The sequence below is a fragment of the Schistocerca americana genome, chromosome 2 (assembly GCF_021461395.2).
Source record: "Schistocerca americana isolate TAMUIC-IGC-003095 chromosome 2, iqSchAmer2.1, whole genome shotgun sequence".
Classification (NCBI taxonomy): Eukaryota; Metazoa; Arthropoda; class Insecta; order Orthoptera; family Acrididae; genus Schistocerca; species Schistocerca americana.
Genome location: NC_060120.1, coordinates 134,507,548 through 134,529,085, shown reverse-complemented (window position 1 = coordinate 134,529,085; position 21,538 = coordinate 134,507,548).

Below are 21,538 nucleotides of genomic sequence, written 5' to 3'. Positions count from 1 at the left end.
CTTGTTGTTAGGATTTCCAAAAAGAAGGAATCATTTTATACCAATTACGGAGATATTGTCTTATGCACTGCCAATCAAATGTTGAGTGTACGTGGTGCACTATCTTTCACTCGAACAATACATTATCCAGACTTGTACTACTCATATAAAAATTTACGATTGGTTACCTCACTCACTGGTATCATTTAAATAACAACATTACGGTTTTCCTCGTTTTTTTTTCTCTTTAATATGCAATTCATGCTGTAGAAAAGAGCAGATACTATGAAAATTGGTATTACAAAAATTGTACACATAAACACACAATAGCATTATCTAAGAGAGACGAGCATTGGGCTTGTCATGATCACCACCAAAGTAATGGCTCTGTACGTCGTCCATATGACTGACCTCATGCGATCTAAGGCGGCAGAGTTATCAAGTCACCAGTGCTTCACCGCCCGACTCACATACCGAACCGAGTCGCGGGAGGGCGCGGTTTCTTACGATGACCCCATTTCCTTTCAGTCAATCGTTGCAGACGATGTACGTCATCACACATAGTCTAATGGCTCTCTAAACGGGCACTACGGCCTTACAGTGACCTGAGCGAGGTGACACAACTCTTTAAATTTGAATGGCCGCTAACGATCTTGGAACACGTGACATGTGCTGTTATGCCTTCAACCTCAAAGTATAGCCTGTCTGCAAACTGCCTTCATTACTACGTTACAACCAGCACCTAATGGGTGTTTCAGTAAGTTATACCGACCCATTCTCAGTGCCGACATGGCTCAATGACACGCTTTTGTTTTCCATTAAATGTATTAAACCTAGAAAAGGAATACAGAATTATAAATTAATGCAACAAACAGAAAGAACACAAACGGATAAAGTCTACGTAAGTCACCTCACGATGCACTGCCCTCCTAGATAGGGCACTAATTCTTAGTTATCATGTGTACCAGTTTCGGCGTCCTTCCGGGAAAGGCCACATCCCCCTATCTTCAAGCGTTACTCATCTTCAGTTTGCACACAGCCTGTATCTGGCTTCTGTAGCCCCGAGCCACTGTGCGATGAGATCCAGCGAACATCACGCAGCATACCTGCACTGAAACAGGGCAAGTGTTAAGCATCTGATCTTCGATAGGATTTGCCACGGATAAGGAAAATGAGATCTGTATCTACACCTCATTCGGAAGTGTCTTATCTGCATCCGCAATTATTTCATCTGCACCAATAAATATTAAAATGTTGCAAAACATTTTAAGACATTGTTACAATGGTACTGTGGCAGTAGTAATGCCTACAGCATAAACTTTCGTCTACTGAAGTAGAATTCAAGTGTAATGGTGCAGAAAATCAGGAAGAAGGGCTTCACAGATCTCAAAACACAATCTATCCTTTCCAGTACACTTCGCACTGAAGCCAATACATTGGCACTCCGTTCCAAATGGGTAAAAATGATGGCTAAAGACTGTAGCAATTACGGTTTATCCCAAGTAATGCAAACAGACAAAAATCATAACACTGTCACTGTCCTTCAACTTTTGACGACAAGGAAATTCATAGCACAAATATCTGCACACATACCCACGGATTTCTGCATCCTTACAGATCTCAAAGCGTTGTGTATGAAGATCCACCATCGTCTCATCTGGAAGCACTGGACGACTAATATAGCATTATAGACAGATCTTTATCCGATTTTCATCTTCCAACCAAGAGACATTTTCACTGTCACAGATGCTGCTTTGGTATATTTGCGGGATCTGTGAATGAAGTGATATCCTGACAGGAAGCTGCTTCTGTTGTTCATCCTAATTTCTTTGCCAAGTCTTCAAACAGATGAGGTGAGCAAATTGTCACTGATGCAGCTGTGTCGCCACTGGCTAGCGACGTGCACAGTTAAAAAGGAGCGTATTACTCATTTTCACGAATGTCGCACTCAGGGTCCACGTGGTCAGTATTGTACACGAAGTGCCAAAGGGTAGTATGGTCTGCGACTTATGACAATAACTGTCCCAAGCCAATTGGCAGTGCGTCGTCCCAAGCCTCGCTCAAATATTTGTGCATGTAAGTACTCCAGGCATGGTGGGGGGGGGGGGGGGGGTGAATAACTTAAATGAACCTACCCTGAAGTGCGATGGGCGACAAACTAAAATTTCGAACATGCTGTGAAGAATTACGTCTTTTATCATGTAAAGATCCTAGCAGTGTAGCTATATGGATATCAGATACCAAAATAAGTCATTTGCATAACAAGGAGTTCTACAGAGGTTAACAAAGGAGTACCTTCGCCTTTCCCATCCACTGCTGTTATTATGTCACACCTCCCACTATAGATACGTTGCAACATTGTAAGATTCCCAGTTTGGGGAGGGGGGGGGGGGGGGGGGAGGAAGATAGTTGTGTTTTGCATAACAATGAGGTGAGAAAGGGCTCCATCAAAGATGAACAGACCAGTTCCTACCCCTTTCCCACCCACTGCTAGTGTTATTTTGCAAGTAGGCTATTCACAGTTCCTATCCCCACCTCTGAATGTAGAAGTGTTGCAACATTGGAGGGTACTCAGATGTAACTAGTCTTTGTTCCGAGTTGTATAATTATGAGGTGCCAATTTAGGGTGCATAGTAATGACTTAGATGTGTTTGTCTAATGGTGAGGTGTCGTGTCCTGGACAGTACAGTGCGCATGATGATAACACAGGTGTGTGTAACTGAGTGCATTGTGATGATGAGATGTCTGATTGTGGCGTATTCGGCCAGATCATCCTATGAATGGTGTGCCAGGTGCTTGCTATCGGCGTGTAGTATAATAATGAGCTATTCCAGAATCCCAGTCCCCCTGTCCCTACCCTGGGCATTGACCCTTGCATTGACATGTATTATTTGGGCTCCATTGCCCCATTGCATCTTACAAATAATAATAGTGATAGTAGCAGACAGGGGTCGTGTGCACATAAAGTACCGACTAGCTACTTTCAACAGTGGTCAGTAGGCAAGGTTCTGGATGTCAGCATACTGCAGATAAACATGAAGATCGACACATAGGGCGAACAGTGGTTGTCGACCGAACATCCTCCATGGAAGAAATGTGGATGCATGTTGCACCTACAGTGTCATCTGGGACTATTAGTAACTGTCCACTTGCAGCATCAGTTAGAACATATGTGAATCTGGCCAGTCTACCACTGAAACCACGACACCGCCAATCAAGGCTACATTGGTATCGTGAAAGAGTTGACTGGAGAGTGGAATCCTGTTCTGTTGTCTTCAGTGATGGGAGTATGTTCTTCTCTAAGAGAGGGATGTATGTACACTTTATCATATAGACCTGCTGAGCTGTCTGTTACAGAATACATTCGCCCATGGCCCACGACACTTGACGCAAAGGTTCCTCCTTAGGCTTTATAGTGGTGGTAGGCGGGGGGTGGGGGGTGGAGGCGTGGGCGAGGGGCTGCAGCAGTTACAACTCTCTACCACATTTCGTGTTTCTGAAGGGTAAAGCATTCAGTGTCCGCCATATTTCTCAGGTTGTCACCTCCTTACTGGTCCATTCTTCAACAGGAAGGTGACGTGCTTCTCCCACAAGACAGTTCACGCCCTCATATGGCTGCTAAGGCGCAACTTGCTCCTTGTGGAGTACGGCAACTGCACTGACCAGCAACATCACCAGATTTTTCGTCAATTGGCAATTTATGGTACATGGCTCTCTAGGGCCTGCAAGAACAAATTTTGCAACAACAGGCGCAAGAAGCTTGCGACAGTCTATAACAGGGTGCCATTCAGCAGTACGATTGTTTGCATGCGAGAATACATCCCTCCGTTACTGGTGAGGGGGAGGGGTACACTGTTTAATAATGTGATTTTTTGGGCACCATTTAATGTGACACCTGTGTTTCGTTTGATCTGAATTTATTATCATATACACCTACAATAATGAACTACATGTCACCGCTTGTTAAAAAAATTACTTTATCTTTGAGTTTGTTGCATTTCTTTTTTCCGGCAGTGTTTGAGGTTTACTTGAAATTCCTTGACTTTGTTGATGGATTACTTCGCCCAAATGTTTCATCACATCTAGATAAGTTTACTTTCTTACCAACGTTTTGTTGCTATACAAGCTCTTATAGTCATGTTCACCAATTTCAGCTTTTTTGTGTTCGACATCAGCAATATTATTTGGGAATTTGTGATATAGAACCAACGACTGCAAGCGAAATATGTGTTGAACCTGAGCAGTTTCGAATGGCTTTGATCACTCATCCCTTCCAGATGCCATACCTCCTTCACAGCCTGAACTACAGAGCTTAGATTTAACTGAATGTGATTGCCTTTAGGTACAGAACTGCTTTTGGACATACTAATCATTCAGTGGGGTGTAAGGGTCCAGCCAATTGTTTAGTTGAATGTTTTGTCGTATGGAAATCTCAAATAGTAAGACTTCAACAAAATCCGCTTTACCCACCAATTAAGAGTACCACAGCATTATGTTGGGAGCTTGCTGTTAAAAGTAGAGAAAACAAGTTAATTTTTGGGCTGTACTCATTTTGAAGGTCAATGTCAAGTGGTCTAACCAAGCACCATTTTGTATGAGTGGTATAGGGAAGTTGTGTTTGAACGAATTTTGTAACATTTTGCTGAGTTTCAGAAACATGACTCAGTTAAATCATTAAAAACCGTTGTGGAGCTGATCGTTGAGGCCTATGTCTTTGATTAACTCTGATGGGGGAGATCTTTTGTAAAACCGCTTCAAAATGCAGAGAGAGCTATAGTCGTTGTAAAAGTACAAAACAACAGTGACAATGCATGTTTTATGTGGTCTGTGATGATATGGAAGAAATAGTTTGATGTTAACGAGAATCGTAATACCACCTTCCCATATAATACCATATAATACTGCAGATATTTATGATCTCTAAATTATAACACTGACTTCCCGTGAAACTCGGGCATTCCCAACTTCGATAGACAGAATCCACAATTTTCAATAAAAGTCTATGTGCCTCATACACTACAGCCACAGAAGGGCCTGTTCTGTATCCTGTGACCTGTCAAGTAGTTTGTGCTTTTGATTCATCTGAAAACCATAGTAAGTAATATGTTGGAAGGATCCTGCTGAATGCTTCCTCATCGATCTGTGGTCATTTACAGAGGTTTCTCATGAGATTTATCAAACAATCGTTTCTCGGCATATGAGAGCAGGAAATGAATTTTGGTTTCAAAGTTCTAATGTGTGTCATATCTGTGATGAAGACTATAGCATCTGTGAGAAAGTAAGCGACCACTGCCGTCTAAGTGGGAATTATCGTGGTGCAGTATACTTGAACCGAATCTTTTGTGTAAAACACCTCACTTCACACCAGTTCTATCTCAGTGGAGAAGAAGGCCAGTATCTCTAAAGAATTGACTCGGACGCAAAACGGGTGTTAACGTCCTCCATGTAAGCACAGGAAGTTACATTTCCTTTTCTGAAAAAGTCAGTGAGGGAGTAATGCTTCGGATTCTTTATTCATACATATTTATGCAACTATAATTAGAAAAGCCAGCTGAAAACCTGTTTCCAAATCAATTATATCCTACTTGGGGCCCACACTTGGTTGATGAATAATAATTCACCTAGCTACACGAAAGGGAGGTTTTCTGTGAGAATTTTTAGATTCACGGGAAAAAAATTGCTAGAAACCATGCTTCCAGCTAGACTTTAATTCGTAAGCGAATTAAGGGATGAAACTATATCAGATGAGGTTATGAACATGTGTAACGAGCTTAGTAAGCATTTAATTTGGATGACTTTGCAAATTTCACATGGAGGCAATAGTGTGCCCCCTTGCAGCTATATTTCAAAAGTTTCAGATGGCGTGCCCGATCAGATATGATCTAGACCATTTTCATTATATTACTGCACCTGCAGGGAATGCTGTGATGAAAAGCACGTGTACTGAAGCTGAACTTTTCACTGACATAGACATGATGCTTTCCTTCAATTGCGGAATTCGAGGGCATCTGTGTCAACATATCCATAGGCACACAAAGGCAGATAACGCACAAATGACTGAAATTTACAATTCCAAAGAAGAATACAGCTACAGAATGTACTTGGATGTGAGCAATTTGGAAGTGCATGCCATATCCCAATATGTACCTACTGGGAGTTTCCGATGGTTACCCATGGGGAAATTTTGTGAATAAATTTCGTGTCCACTGCACTTGATTCTGAAATTAGATATGTTCTGCACATAGACTTGGCGTACTCTGATAATGTACAAGCTGCATATAGCGATCTGCCAGTCTATCTAGAGGAGCAAGATCCTCAATGAAATGGCACTCTTCTCAAGTTGACGACGGCGTTAGCAATAAAACAGAGTACATTACCCATTATCAAAATCTCCGCAAGTTTACAGACTTGTGAATGCTACCTATGAAGTTTCACTGAGTAATTCTGTTCAATTGGAATATATGGTTGAAAAAATACATTTATATGAAATCCGGTAAAGAGCTTCCGGATGTACAGTGTTTTTAAAAGGATTTGATAAGCCCATAAACAAGGCGATTTTTAGAAAAACTATTGAAGATATCAGTAACAAATTTGTACTCATTTGGTTATGGAGGTAGGAGGACGATATAGTTGTAAAATATAATCGACGATCTTAATTTAAAGAGTTGCACTGTATTCAATGAGGAATTTGTTGCTGTGGAGATACCAAAAGGGAGTATAATGTTTGCGAAACAAGTCTTTGTTGATGTTTTCTTTAGAGCTTCCATTACAAGTCCACGCAAATGTCTTTTGGGCTCCCAAATTACTTTAAATGGATACAGACAGTTTTGTCTACCGGATAAGCAACTGTCATCCACATAGTGCAGTGAAGCCTCACAATAATCTGTTCCAACACAAGTAGCTATGGGAGCTATAATTCTTGTGGCATTGCAACTGCAGGCAATAAGCTTATAGGTCTAATGAAAGATCAAGCAAATGGATTGCGTACTGCTGAATATGGTCTGCACTAAAAATGTATGCTTATAGGATTGAATCTGATGCAGTCCAGAGACAAGCTACAGTGTAGTGTTATAGTGCTACAAAATCGCTTCGTTTGGAGAATTATCTTGCATGCCTGTAAGGCTGTGACGAAGAAGCTCCCTAAACGGTGTCATACATCCAATCCAAGGGTTATGTGGTGCATACTGCACTCGAAGATTGAGCTTATGAAGCACGACGACAAGTTATCGATTTGTGCGGATGGGGTACAACTTCTTTCCTGGGGGAACTGTGCACTGCCTCCTGAGGGTAAATTGTAAATAGCGTATTATCACGAGCGCAATAAAAACTTGTATATCATTGTGTATACACATACTAAATATTTCTCACATATGGTAAATAGCAGAACTGAGTGTCATACTTGCCAAATGCTCTCTAAATGCTATTCTGTGAACGAGAAATTTCTTATGACTTGAAGATAATGAAAACATGTGTATGATACAAAATAAATTTATTTTGTTTCCTTTCTAATTGTTTCACAACGAACTAATGAGAAACCTATTTAAGCATACTGAACGAGATTAAGGAATATTAGCAAGGAAATGTATAAAGCATAAAAAAATCGCTACACAGTCTATGCATGAATAAAATGTAGAGAAAACTAGCCAAAAATTGACATAACATATATGATATATGCTTAAAGTAAATGTAACAAGAAAGAAAAATCAATAATTTTTTAACTTTCTATTATTTTAGTGGAATTTCAACTACATATGAATTCTATGATGCACATGTATTACAAAAGGAAAACATTTCCGCATGTTTTCAATACTTTTATGAAAACAGCTGCAGACTTATGTGATCCATTCCCAAGGATCAAGCCGTGCGGTTCTAGGCGCTACAGTCCGGAACCGCGAGACCGCTACGGTCGCAGGTTCGAATCCTGCCTCGGGCATGGATGTGTGTGATGTCCTTAGGATAGTTAGGTTTAAGTATTTCTAAGTTCTAGGGGACTGATGACCTCAGAAATTAAGTCCCATAGTGCTCAGAGCCATTTGAACCATTTGAACCAAGGATCAATACGTGTGGTACTCTAAATCGAATGACACTATTTCGTGAACTGTCTCAGTTTTACAGCCATATCTCGTTTTCTTATTAGACAAAACAGAATGAGCTGTCATTATAGCTTAGTCAGATGGTTAATATTAATGGGGGGTACCTATTTTATTATATTCCACCAATACCTTTGTATTCTACCAATACTTTCACTTACGACTGAACTACGTTACTAAGAGAAGTAAAATGACTACATGTCTTTATAAACTTTACACACCCATCAGAATAGTTGCAGAACGATATGGACATACAAGATCATAGTAGCTCTTGCAACACTACACTTTTTTTGTAAAAATTAAACAAAGAATAAAAAATTGAGGGAAAAACGATACACCAACATTAGAAATTTTTAAGTTTCAAACGCACATTTAATTCAAGGAAAATTCTATATTTGCCTCCCTTTTGATTGTCCACTATAGTGGATAAGGGCATCCTCACTGTTTAAAAAATTAAAGAGTATCTATATTACAATGATGAAGTGTTTCACTAAGAGGACTTTGTCATCGTGCAATTGAGCTAAAATCGCTGGACGAAATGGTATTGTTAAAACCTTTACAAATAAAATATGAAAAGGCTGGTTTCAGGCAGTCTCCAGTTTCATGGTCAGTTTTGGAATGATTTAGACATTTAGAGATTCAGAGCTATTGTCCCGTTGCAAAGACATAAATGAATGAAATAATCCATCGCTGTATACTGCCAATATCATCTATGACAATCAACCAAATTGTACTTACATCTTGTAGTGTGTGCTCAGGTCACTAGAAGCAAATACTAGTCTGTTTACTATATCTTGTCTCATATATATATATATATATATATATATATATATATGTGTGTGTGTGTGTGTGTGTGTGTGTGTGTGTGTGTGTTTGCTATTTCAATAATTTATGTTTCTGTAATTAATTCACAATTAAAAACACATCTTCAGTATTTCTCACATAGTTTTTAGTGCATGCTGCATGAAACTACTTTTTCTATATTCTCTGATCGAATTTATCTAATGATGGACAATCATACTCTTCAGTACTGTACACACAATCTTCATGAAATAGTTGCTATGTAGTCCAGCTCACTTTCAGTTATCCTGTGACAAAAACATTACAGTTTCGTTGCCTGTACAGCCTTGTCATAGTGTTTGGCGGTATGCTAAATAACGTGATAAAAGTGGTATTAAATAACTCCGCAAATATACCAAAACTGCTATCGTAACGAAATATGTTATTGCGCGAACTCCATTAGATATAAATAGTAAATCTTTTCAGAAAAATAACAAAGACTCTGTAATCAATTAATATAATCTCCGAATATAGTTGCAATCAGTTTTTTTTAAGAAAGATCTTCTCCCTTTTGTTTTTTTGTAGTGTAAGAATCCATTTTGTCACAAGGCACGAAAACGTGTAAGTTTCAAGTAATAATTAGCCTAAGTATAATCAAATATTACTTAAAAGTGTTGTCAATTTTTATCTGTACCAGCTGCAATACTCATGAAGTGGTAAAATTAATTTCTTTATGCAAATTTTATAGGGGAACGCTGGTGCAGAGGTCAGTGCCATTGTTCTAAATGACAATTGCCCAGAGTCGTAATAAATATCTTAATATTCTCTGATTTTGAAAAGTAAAAATAAATGTAAATGTAGGAGATTTCTCTTGATTAGCGGTTCTTCCGTAGCAACAACAGAAGTAATCAATATTTCCAATATTGAATCATATTTGAGTAAACTGAGTTCAGTAAAGTTCTTCGATCCTTGCGTAACGAAGTTGTGAGAATCTCCTTTGCCTTGCATTTTCACAAAAGTAAAAATAATCAACAAAAATCAATTTTAATAACAAATACAATCATATATCGGGAACTTTGTCTGCATGTTGGACCACAAGTTTAAGACGCTGAGACAGAAAATGTGTGCTTAAACCATACACAATTCATACATATTTACGGAATTTTCATTACATATTGGCCTACAAGTTTAAAACCCCCGCGTGAGAGAAAGTCGTATGCTCAATCCAGACACATTATTTTCAGTAATTCGTTGTCATAGGTGTGCAGTGGCGTTTTTAATATAGAAACACCATGTCAGGCTTATTAACTGCGAGAAGCACCACACTGACGTAAATAATTTTCCAGTCGTGAAGCAGGCACAATAACATTAACCTCAACTTTTCATAATATATAAAGACCAATACATAAAGTACCACCACAAGTTCTTGACATTGTATAAAAGTATGTGCCTGATGGTTTCCTGTAATATCTGTGGTAATTGTTTATTAACACACAAAGTGGTGTTTCTTGCTGGAAATGTTTGCAGAGCTGAGATCAGAATTTTTTGCGATATGATTACGTTGAACAAACTAATCTTGGTTCCCATTTCATTTAATACTGTTGATGTAATTTTTCTGATAATGAAAATATCAGACTCTGTGTGGAATCCTTGTATACCTAAAACGATGTTAATAAACCTGGAGGTCATATTTAAATGGGTTTCGAAAACATTTGAGCGAGTTTTTGTATTATGTCTGTGAGAGGGGTATAATGGATTTTGTCTCATGCAATTTCGGCCGTCAGCTGTTTCGCCTGAAGGAAAGCTTTCACTGGAGTCACCTTCAGTTCTCATGTCAACTGTTCCGGAGTGGGTCTTTAATTTTGTTGCGAGCGGTGAGTAACAGCTACAGGAGCCAACACTTAACTTTTTTGGGGTTAACATACAAGTCATCTAATCGTTCTCTTCATCATAGTATCAATGACGGAATTTAGCATACATGTTGAACATGGGCACAAAATGTTGTTGGTGCTCCGTTGTTAATTGTCATATTGGTAAAACTCTTAGTTTAGGAAAACTTTCACGTTTGTTAAACTGAAATGGTTGAACTCGATTCAATATCAGGTTAACAAAGCTTTACTTTTCGTTTGCGATGCTAAAATGACGAAACGAAGAGTTTCTAAATATGTTGATGCTTTGAGGGACAATTTCCGACGAGAAGTGATTGCAAGGGAAGGAAATTAGTACAGTTCCCACTACGTAAACCTTAATGGATGTGACACATCAGCGCTCACTACTCTTCATCGGAAATAGGGATATGAGAATCTTTCCTTGCGAGTTCGTCGATGGCAACTTTGCTCCTTTACGTGCAGTAGTTGCCTGCACTTACTTATTACCGTCGTTGTCGCTATGTACCGAAATCAGTTCCTATTTCAGACCAACGAGTAGCCTATTATACTCATAACCTCCAAAAATAGGAGCTAAAACGTTTGTATAACCATTTACGGTCGCTGAATTAGTTCTAGAACATTGAGATCTGAATCTCATATGGAAATGTGTGTCTTAAGGGTTGATATTAGGCTCACATTCCTTGTGTGGTAAATTTTAGTTCCTTTGAGTCCACAGCGTATTTCGTGGAACAGATATAAAATATTGCAAACGATGTGAATTTTGAGATTTCAGCATTGTTTCCATGCACTTTTATTAAGAGAGAGCTCTCACTTGATATTGTTAGAGCAGCCTGGTGATTAATCAAAGTTCTAATTTCGCCATTGTTTACCAACGAAATAGAAGCATATGATTTCTGAGAGAAATATTCTCGACGCATGACGCGTTCGTCGTACTGGACACGCGTTCGTCGTACTGGACAGAGTTGGTTATATCAAGAGGTAACACTTTGTTTTATAAGTTCCAAACCGACCGACTTAAGGAAGTAAATATTTTTTTGTGGTAACGCCATGCATTACACTCTTGAAATAGGACGTAATTGCTCATGTGTCTGCCAATTATACCTCAGCCGCATGTCACTATGATTTTTTAGCGAGGTGTATCCGGATAATATTTCTTATCCACGAAAACAGGTGGAGTTTTCTGCTGGTCGAGCAAGTAGTCAAGTATTTTAACCGTTACTGGAAGATAAGTAGGTCTGGATGGCAGTTCCACCATGTTAAAGCCTAGTGGTATGTAAGGGAAAACTCGTAGGCTGGACTAATCGTTTATTGAGACAGTAATTGGTCGCAATATTACACTGTGTGTGGATTATGTTGACGGACTGAATGTGTAATGGCAAATTAGACACGTAACAATTCTGTGAATCCACTGATACATATCTCAGGTTTGAAAATCCTGAGAGAATACCAATCATGTGGTATTGGTAAAGTCTGTAACTGCTTTCCTGTATTTATCTCTCTTTTAGGCATGTTATTATTCGCTCATGAACCTATGCTCTTAATGCGTCTTTTTAAGCTGCTATTTAAATCTTCAGTATCGTATGATAGCATAGCTGTATTTCCTTCATCTGCTGTCAACAAACAGTTCGGTGATTGGGACGCTACGCTACGTCTCCAAGCGAATGAGTGCTATACTGCAACCATCTCCTTTTACATCTATAAAGAGAAATATATGTCAGCAAGAATTGATGTGCTTTCTTTCAGGATTAGCGTGTACAAAGCACCAGTATCTGTGAACATCTCCGTGATTCTGTTATGGCTCGTAATCTCTGTATGAATCGAAATAATAGACAATATCATGCTTTGTGAACCTAGTGAGTGTCTTGGCCTCCACTTCCCTTTCAGACACTTTGCACATATTATGCGGAAGAGCATCATGCATAAAAACTCTGAGAAATCTTGGGGTATTGAACTTTTAATCGTATTTAATTATTTCAAAATATGACGTCGGTCTATTTGGTAGAATTCCTACGATCTTTTTTCTTTCCGATCACAGCACTCTCCATCATGTAGTTTTGTCTTTTTTCTTCTCTTAATCTTTCTTCAGGATTTCGTGCTGATATCACACGCTTCGCAATTGCAGCGGTTCCACCACCTAATGACCCAAGTGCACTTAAGCCAGCTAGAGCAAGAATTATGAAAGTAATTTTCCCTCTTGATGCAGAATTCCATTTCTTGTTGTTTGGTATCGGCAAAACACTTGGAACATTTACGTTTGCGTTTTTGTTCTGTTTTTCTGCTCGTTTTGCCGCTGTCAGGGAGTATCTGATTTATTTTAATTTCCCACTGTTCTTGCTCCTAAGAAACTGGACTGTAAGAATTGTAGAAACTAAAAAACTGTAAATCGAGTTTCAAGAGCAATCGTTCCTTCTTTCATAGTTTTCAAATATGCGTGAACAGCAGCCCTAACGTTACTAAAATTGTCATTAGCATACTGTTTATTTTCTGGATTGCATCGATTATAAGGGTACAGAAAACTACGAAATCGAGTTTTCAGTGCTGTCATTCCTCCTTTCCCAGGTTCAGATAGTGTATCAGCAGTAACCGGAACCTTACCAAAGTCTTCATCAACACACGTTTTATTTACTGCATCCAAATCCCTAGAAGGACTTGCTATATCAGTAAGCTATTGATTATTGAAGATAATTCGCCTTCTACATCTGTGTGAAACGTCACTATAATGCATTTAAAACTGCTTACGTTGCCTGGGGCGTTTGAGCATGTAAACTTGTTCATTTGCATGCTAAAAAGCTAATACATGTTATTTTATAGCTGCAACTATGTATTTGTGATATATTTGCTTTTGGATCACACAGAGGAGGTAAATTTTCATTATTTGAGAACATATGAGATGACTTAATCCTTCAGTTTCTGACAAGATTTTCACTGCAATTTCTTCATTTTTGTTGGAACAGTGGGTTTGGTAATATATAAACTTTTTCGAAACGATCCCCTTCAAGGTGTGTAATCACTGTCAATATGTTATTTGTTTTTCCTCATTCCCATGGGCCAACGATTAATACTCTGACAGGAAGTAATTCTCCATTATGCTTCTTACTCATAGCTTCTGAAACGTCCCCTTAGAAAAACTAATGAATTACTGTGCTGATAAACTTGTTAGATTATTTGATTTTCAAACAGCTGAGCAGAACTGAACGTACTCAGATATTTCGCTCTTTACCTATTCTGATCAACACTAAACTGACACACAATATTTTTAGCGCAACGCAATCTGACTTTCAAAATTCCCTACAAAAGAATGGCCCTGACTAACAATAACCTATACCTTTCATGAATCATTTACCTCACAAAAATCTTTGTTACTCGAACTACTGCAATAAAGCGAGCGCCACTACTGCCAGCTAAATAAAAGATTCTAACTACTGAAGGCATAGTTAGCAAATGAAAGATTTTGATAGAGAACAAACAATGTATTTACCTTAATAGTGTTCAAAAGTCATAATATATAAATCAGTTCATGACATACAGTCTTACAAATTTACTGCCTCTGATGGACACAAGTCCAGATCATCCGCTCTCAAACCTCCGCCATCTCTCTCCCCACATCGACCACTGCTGGAAGCTCACCTCCAACTGCGCAACGCTACGCGCTGTTAACAGCCAACTGCCCAACACTACAATAGCAGACAACAATGCAAACCAGCCACAGACTGCACACAGCACAGCCAGTGATTTTCATACAGAGCGCTACGTGGTGGTGGCGTTACCAATATAAGAACCTAAACAGCCTACTTACACTTCTTTAGTGCAAGGCCTTCCTTCAGAATGAGTTTAATTCTGCCTATCCTTAGCCCATTTCATAATGATAGAAACAAAATATAATCAGACAACAGCTGTAATCGTTATAAGATAGTAGTAAATCCTAACAAGTATATATCTCTTATGAAGAAGAATAATCAGTTTTAGTTAAAGTTCACTCTTTACAGCAGATGTACAGGTGATTTCATATAGGACCACAGTTCTGCGGCGATGTGTAGCATACTGCTTCAAGCATAAATATCCTTCTCCAGGCATACACCATCCGTCGAAATGATTAACAACAGTAATATGTACAATAGGCGAACTACCTATATGGCGAACTTCCTCGACAATATTCCTAACAAGATTTTCATAACAGCTGTTTACATACTACTTCCACTCGTTTCTTTCATGTAGTTCATGTTGTATGATGTAACTGGTGAATTTAAGGGGCCTAAATACGAGTATCTATTCCTGGAAACTGGTACACTGTGTACTATGTAAACTGCTACATATTTATATTGCCAGTAACTCTTTCTGTAAGAATTTAACAGTAGGTATTCTGTGTTTGTCCAATATCACATCTGGATAATTTCTCCCCTGCAGGGACATTGACATAATATGTAAGGGATTCTTGCATATCTGACGCCATTTGCAATGTGATAAACCATCTTCTTGTTATATCGGGGACTCTCAGTTACAGTTGGCTGATATTGACACACTAAAGACCTGCCATTCAGAAAACACTTCGTATCACCAGCATTCAACTGGAATGATGCGGTAAATAGTAGTGTGTCTTGCATCTTTGATATCCACTGTCTAAATGAACTAAATGTTCGTTCTTATATATTACTGCATAGAGTTAGAAGGTAATTGGCCATTATAGTGGGAGGCGGGAGAGGTGGTTAGGAAGAGGGTTACAGGTCGCCAGACGCGAAGCACTAAGCTTCATCTGCGATTTGAGAGCAAGTTGCATCAACGTAATGGCATACACTCAAGACAGGAGCAAGGGAACCAATAGCTCAGGATAGCTCATTATTATTTACACCAACAGCAAGCACGTAGCACCCCACTCGCAGCATGATCCAGCCAGACAGAACTCACCTATATAACTCATAGTGATGCGACATTCAATAACGAACTCCTGACACATTATTATACACCCCACATTGGCCAGGATAAGACACCTCATCATCATGCAATGCCCATGGCCACCCTTCAGTGGCGCAACAGCCCCCCCCCCCCCCCTTACATGTCATACTCCATTCAATAATACGCCTGACTTATTACTATACAACCCACTCAAGCAGCTTATCATTGTGCAACACCCAATAAAGACCTCCTCTCAAACCTTGACACCCTCCAATGTTGAAAACCTTCTGTAGAGGATAGCGTGGATAAGAATTCTGAATACCTGCAACATAACTTTAGCAGTTGATAGGAAAGGGGGAAGGATTCCATTCGTTGAGTTTGTTAGCGCCCTTTGTCACCTCATCATTCATCATGTTACAGGAAACATGTGAATAGACAACTGGACACACTCCACTGTTGCAACATTTTTCTGCATTGTGTAAATAACTGTTTAAAATGTATCACAGTGGTGTTGGATAAGTCTAAGGAAACAGTTTGATATAAGATACTTCCGGCTAACCGAGCCAGGAGGCAACCTAAAATTGGCCTACAAAAGCTGTGTGAGCTACAGAGAATTCACGCCGCACACAACAGCAGTGGGTGAGAAACAGAGAAACCCCTTTATTCACCTTTGTTACAGCCCTCTGTCACTTCATCACTTTGCAACACACAACAAACACCTCACCTCCCTATGCCTTGATGTGGGCAGATAAAAGAAACTTTTCCTCACTGACACTCCAACCCGAATGAACAATAATTTGAGTGCTGTACATCTGAACCAGCGTTTCAGATCAGTGTTGAAACACCTGCACTAACTTTCTACTCGTTATTTCTATACCTGTAAGATAAAAAAGATTAGCTAACTACTGTTAAAACACTATGGCCTACAAGTATACTTCTCAATGTTGTCTAGATGTTTTTTGCCCACAACAAGAGATCATGTTGCAGGGAACACGTGAATAGTCAAACCTTTCAAACTATTGATCTCGTATTTGACTCTTCCAAAGGGACTATTAGTGTCAAAAATGAAGTTTAAGTTGATAATGTTGTGCTCTTTAGCCCCAAGTCTGGTTTGATGCAGCTTTCTGTGCTAGTCTATCCTCTGCAAACCTCTTCCTCCCTCATAACTAGTGTATTCTACACCCATCTGAACCTGTCACTCTACTCAAGGTTTGGTGTGTCAATTCCTTGTTGCATGTGGATGTGTGTTATCATCGAATCCGTTGTTGTAGGCTTGTGTCACAAATTCCATAAATTTCTATTCTCCCCAATTCTATTCAATAGCTCTTCGTCACATATTCGATGTAACCATCTGATCTTCAACATGCTTCTGTACCCCAAATTTCAGAACCTTTTATTTTCTTATTGTCTGTACTGTTTACCGTCAACGTTTCACTTTTGTACAAGGCTACAATGTAGTGACATATCTTCGCAAGAGATTTCGTAACATCTAAATTTAAAATGCAGCTGTAACAGATTTATCTTTATCAGAAATATTTTTTTGCTCTTACTAGTCTACATTTTATATTCTCTCTACTTTAGCCATGGACTTTTATTTTGCTGCCGAAATAGCAAAACTCATGAACTTCTTTGAATATCTCAGTACCGCCTGATTTCATTCGATTACATTCCATTACACTTACATTACTTTTGTCGACATTCGTCTTCTAACTACATTTAGAAACGCTGTTATTTCTTCGCGATGAACTTTAATTCCCTTTCCAAATTTCTCCTTGGTTTTCTTTACCGTTTACTCAGTATACAGACTGAATAACATAGAGGACTGGCTAAAGAAAAAGTTTCACTTCCTTCTCAACCACTGCTTCCCGTTCCTGTCTCTCCACACCTATAACTGCAGTCTGGTTTCTGTGATAGTTGTAGTTAACCTTTCTCTCCCTGTATTTTAACGCTGCTACATTCTGAACTTCAAAGAGTTTGTTGTAGGCAACGTCCTGAAAAATTTTCTCCGAGAGGATTAATTAACTTAAAGCGTACTTTCTTTTATTCAGTCTATCTTCCAAGGCACATCGAAGGATAAGTGTTGTACTGCATTTCATTCCTCTGGAACGGAAAGAGATCTTCCCTGAGGTCGGTTGAAATGGCTCTGAGCACTATGGGACTTAACTTCTGAAGTCATCAGTCCTCTAGAACGTAGAACTACTTAAACCTAACCCACCTAAGGACATCACACACATCCATGCCAGAGGCAGGATTCGAACCTGCGACCGTAGCGGTCGCGCGGTTCCAGACTGTAACGCCTAGAACCGCTCGGCCACTCCGGCCGGCCCTGAGGTCGGTTTCACCTATTCTTTCTATTATTCTTGAAGTAATTCATATCAGTATTTTTAAGGTTCCAGTTACAAAACGCTTTAAATAAGAACTGATTCTGAAAATGACGTCAAATTTGACCAGAATACTCTCGTAGAAGGAAGAAACGTTACGAAAACAAGAAAAAAAAATCACGAAAATTTTCCCGTAAGATGGTGTTGTAAGCGTCATATTATAAACAGTTTCAGGTGCAAATGACAGATGAATCGCAGTAGCCTACGATGGCTACTAAGTGAATAGAACATTAAATCAACCGTAGTGTGTAATGTTCATGTTCGCACAAGTTTGGCACTGAACTGTTGAGGCACTTCTAATTAGGTAAGCCCATCCAACAAAGCAAGGTCGCACCACATCGGGTAGAAAAAAATCGGTTTTTTAATTATCCTGAAAAAAAACTTCGTAAAAGCTAACAATGTCATCGGGTTTTTAATTGTCCTCAGGCGGAATATCAGAAAAAAGTAACAATGAAGTTGAATTATAATCGTCCTGAGGCCAAAAACAATATAAAAAGCAGCAATGCAGTCGGTTTTTAACTATAGTGAGAATGTTGCAAGAGTTTTTGAATATTCTGTCCATCATTTGCTGCCACAAATTGAAATCGAGAGACAGTATGTTCCACAACACATCGAAGTCTCTGAGGGGTCACGTTTAGAATGCGTTGCACAATACGTGCCTTTAGTTCAGGTACGTTTACCTCGACGGCCAGGCTGTAAGGAAGTAACGGCTGATATTCTAACGTTTCGAGAATGCCTCTTGAGCAGCTGCTTCACCGGCTGTGCGATGTGCGGAGGAGCGCCATCATGCATAAAAATGATACTGCCGCACATCCATGTTGTTGAAGGGTTGGAATGACGTTGGTGCGTGAAACACTCTCATAACGTTTACCAGTGGTGGTATAGGTAACAGCCCCCACCGGAGTCATCTCCTAGGAAGAAAAAATACGGCCCTACGATAAACGATGCAGTCAACGAATGCCTAGGAGTCACCTCTTCATAATGAAGTGGTACCGGTTGATGTGCGAGAGGACTTTTTGCTGCCCATGATCTGTCAATGTCGTGTTTCTTCCGCATAACTTTACAATTTTGTGCGCCGTGCTCACAGGCCTGCCAAAAGTTTGGGTAACCTCCCGTGCACTGTATGTCTGCACACCTCAGCTCGGCCCCTCCTACAATGCTGTGGCCACATCTGATATTGACGTGGTATCAATTGTTTTTCTCCCTCTGCCACACTGCACTTCAAAAGAACATGCCTTTTCTAATTTCGTAATCGTTTTCTCCAATTTCTTCACTTCTACATCTACATGTACGTCCATACTCCGCAAGCCACCTGATGGTGGGGATCGGAGGGTACCTTGAGTACCTCTATCGGTTCTCCCTTCTGTTCCAGTCTCCTATTGTTCGTGGAAAGAAAGATTGTCGGTATGCATCTGTGTGGGCTCTAATCTCTCTGATTTTTTCCTCATCGTCTCTTCACGAGATATACGTAGGAGGGAGCAATATACTGCTTGACTCCTCGGTGAAGGTATGTTCTCGAAACTTCAACAAAAGCCTGTACCGAGCTACTGAGCGTCTCTCTTGCAGAGTCTTCCACTGGAGTTTATCTATCATCTCCGTAACGCTTTCGGGATTACTAAATGATCCTGTAACGAAACGCGCTGCTCTCTGTTGGACCTTCTCAATCTCTTCTATCAACCCTATCTGGTACGAATCCCACACCGGTGAGCAGTATTCAAGCAGTGGGCGAACAAGTGTACTCTAACCTACTTCCATTGTTTTCGGACTGCATTTCCTTAGGATTCTTCCAGTGAATCTCATTCTGGCATCTGATTTACCGACGATTAATTTTATACGGTCATTCTATTTTAAATCACTCCTAAAACCAACTCCCACACAATTTACGGAATTAACTGCTTCCAGTTGCTGACCTGCTACATTGTAGCTAAATGATAAAGGATCTTTCTTTCTATGTATTCGCAGCACATTACACTTGTCTACACTGAGATTCAATTGTCATTCCCTGCACCATGCAAATTCTCCTGCATTTCAGTACAATTTTCCATTGTTACAACCTCTCGATGTACTAGACCATCATCCGCAAAAAGCCTCAGTGAACTTCCGATGTTATCCACAAGGTCAATTATATACAGGGTGATTCAAAATGTGTATTTAATGAAAGAAACATAATATAACCTTCTGTTATACATCATTACAAAGAGTATTTAAAAAGGTTTTTTTTTTTCCTCAAAAACAAGTTCAGAGATGCTCAATATGGCCCCCTCCAGACACTCGAGCAATATCAACCCGATACTCCAACTCGTTCCACACTCTCTGTAGCATATCAGGCGTAACAGTTTGGATAGCTGCTGTTATTTCTCGTTTCAAATCATCAATGGTGGCTGGAAGAGGTGGCCGAAACACCATATCCTTAACATACCCCCATAAGAAAAAATCGCAGGGGGTAAGATCAGGGCTTCTTGGAGGCCAGTGATGAAGTGCTCTGTCACGGGCTGCCTGGCGGCAGCTGCAGACAGTGCTTGAACCAATTTCAGACGATAAGGTTTCATAACTAACCTTTTTCGTAGGACTCTCCATACAGTTGATTGTGGAATTTGCAGCTCTCTGCTAACTCTGCGATTCGATTTTCCTGGGCTGCGAACAGATGCTTGCTGGATGCGTGCTACATTTTCATCACTCGTTCTCGGCCGTCCAGAACTTTTCCCTTTGCACAAACACCCATTCTCTGTAAACTGTTTATACCAACGTTTAATACACCACCTATCAAGAGGTTTAACACCATACTTCGTTCGAAATGCACGCTGAACAACTATCGTCGATTCACTTCTGCCGTACTCAATAACACAAAAAGCTTTCTGTTGAGCGGTCGTCATCTTTGCATCAACTGACGCTGACGCCTAGTCAACAGCGCCTCAAGCGAACAAATGTACAACTAAATGAAACTTTATAGCTCCCTTAATTCGCCGACAGATAGTGCTTAGCTCTGCCTTTTGTCGTTGCAGAGTTTTAAATTCCTAAAGTTGTGGTATTCTTTTTGAATCACCCTGTATATTGTGAATAGAAACGGTCCTACGACACTCCCCTGCGGCACACTTGAAATCACCCTTACTTCGGAAGACTTCTCTCCATTTAGAATGACATGACTTCCATCGGACGAACGATTTTTTTCATAACCTTTACTCTCGCAGAAGTTCTGCAGAGCTAGTGGTCACCATTCTTGTAAAAGAGATTTACCTGCAGCGCGATATCCTGCATTGAGACAGTCATTCTGATCGTCTCAGATACAAACGGAGGAACAGTAGTGTACCCCACAGCTTTTATTTAGCCTATTCTGCTGCTTACACCGCCCAATAGTGGCAAGAATCTTCATTACTTTTTTGTTTCCATAATGTTTCCCCATTCCTCGATAATATTCCGTTCAAATTTGACGTCATTCTGTGTATCGTTTATTATTTTATAGAATTTTGAAACTGGAACTTTCATTATAAACACCTTATGTACCACAGTTGGTAATTAAGTGCTCTGTTTC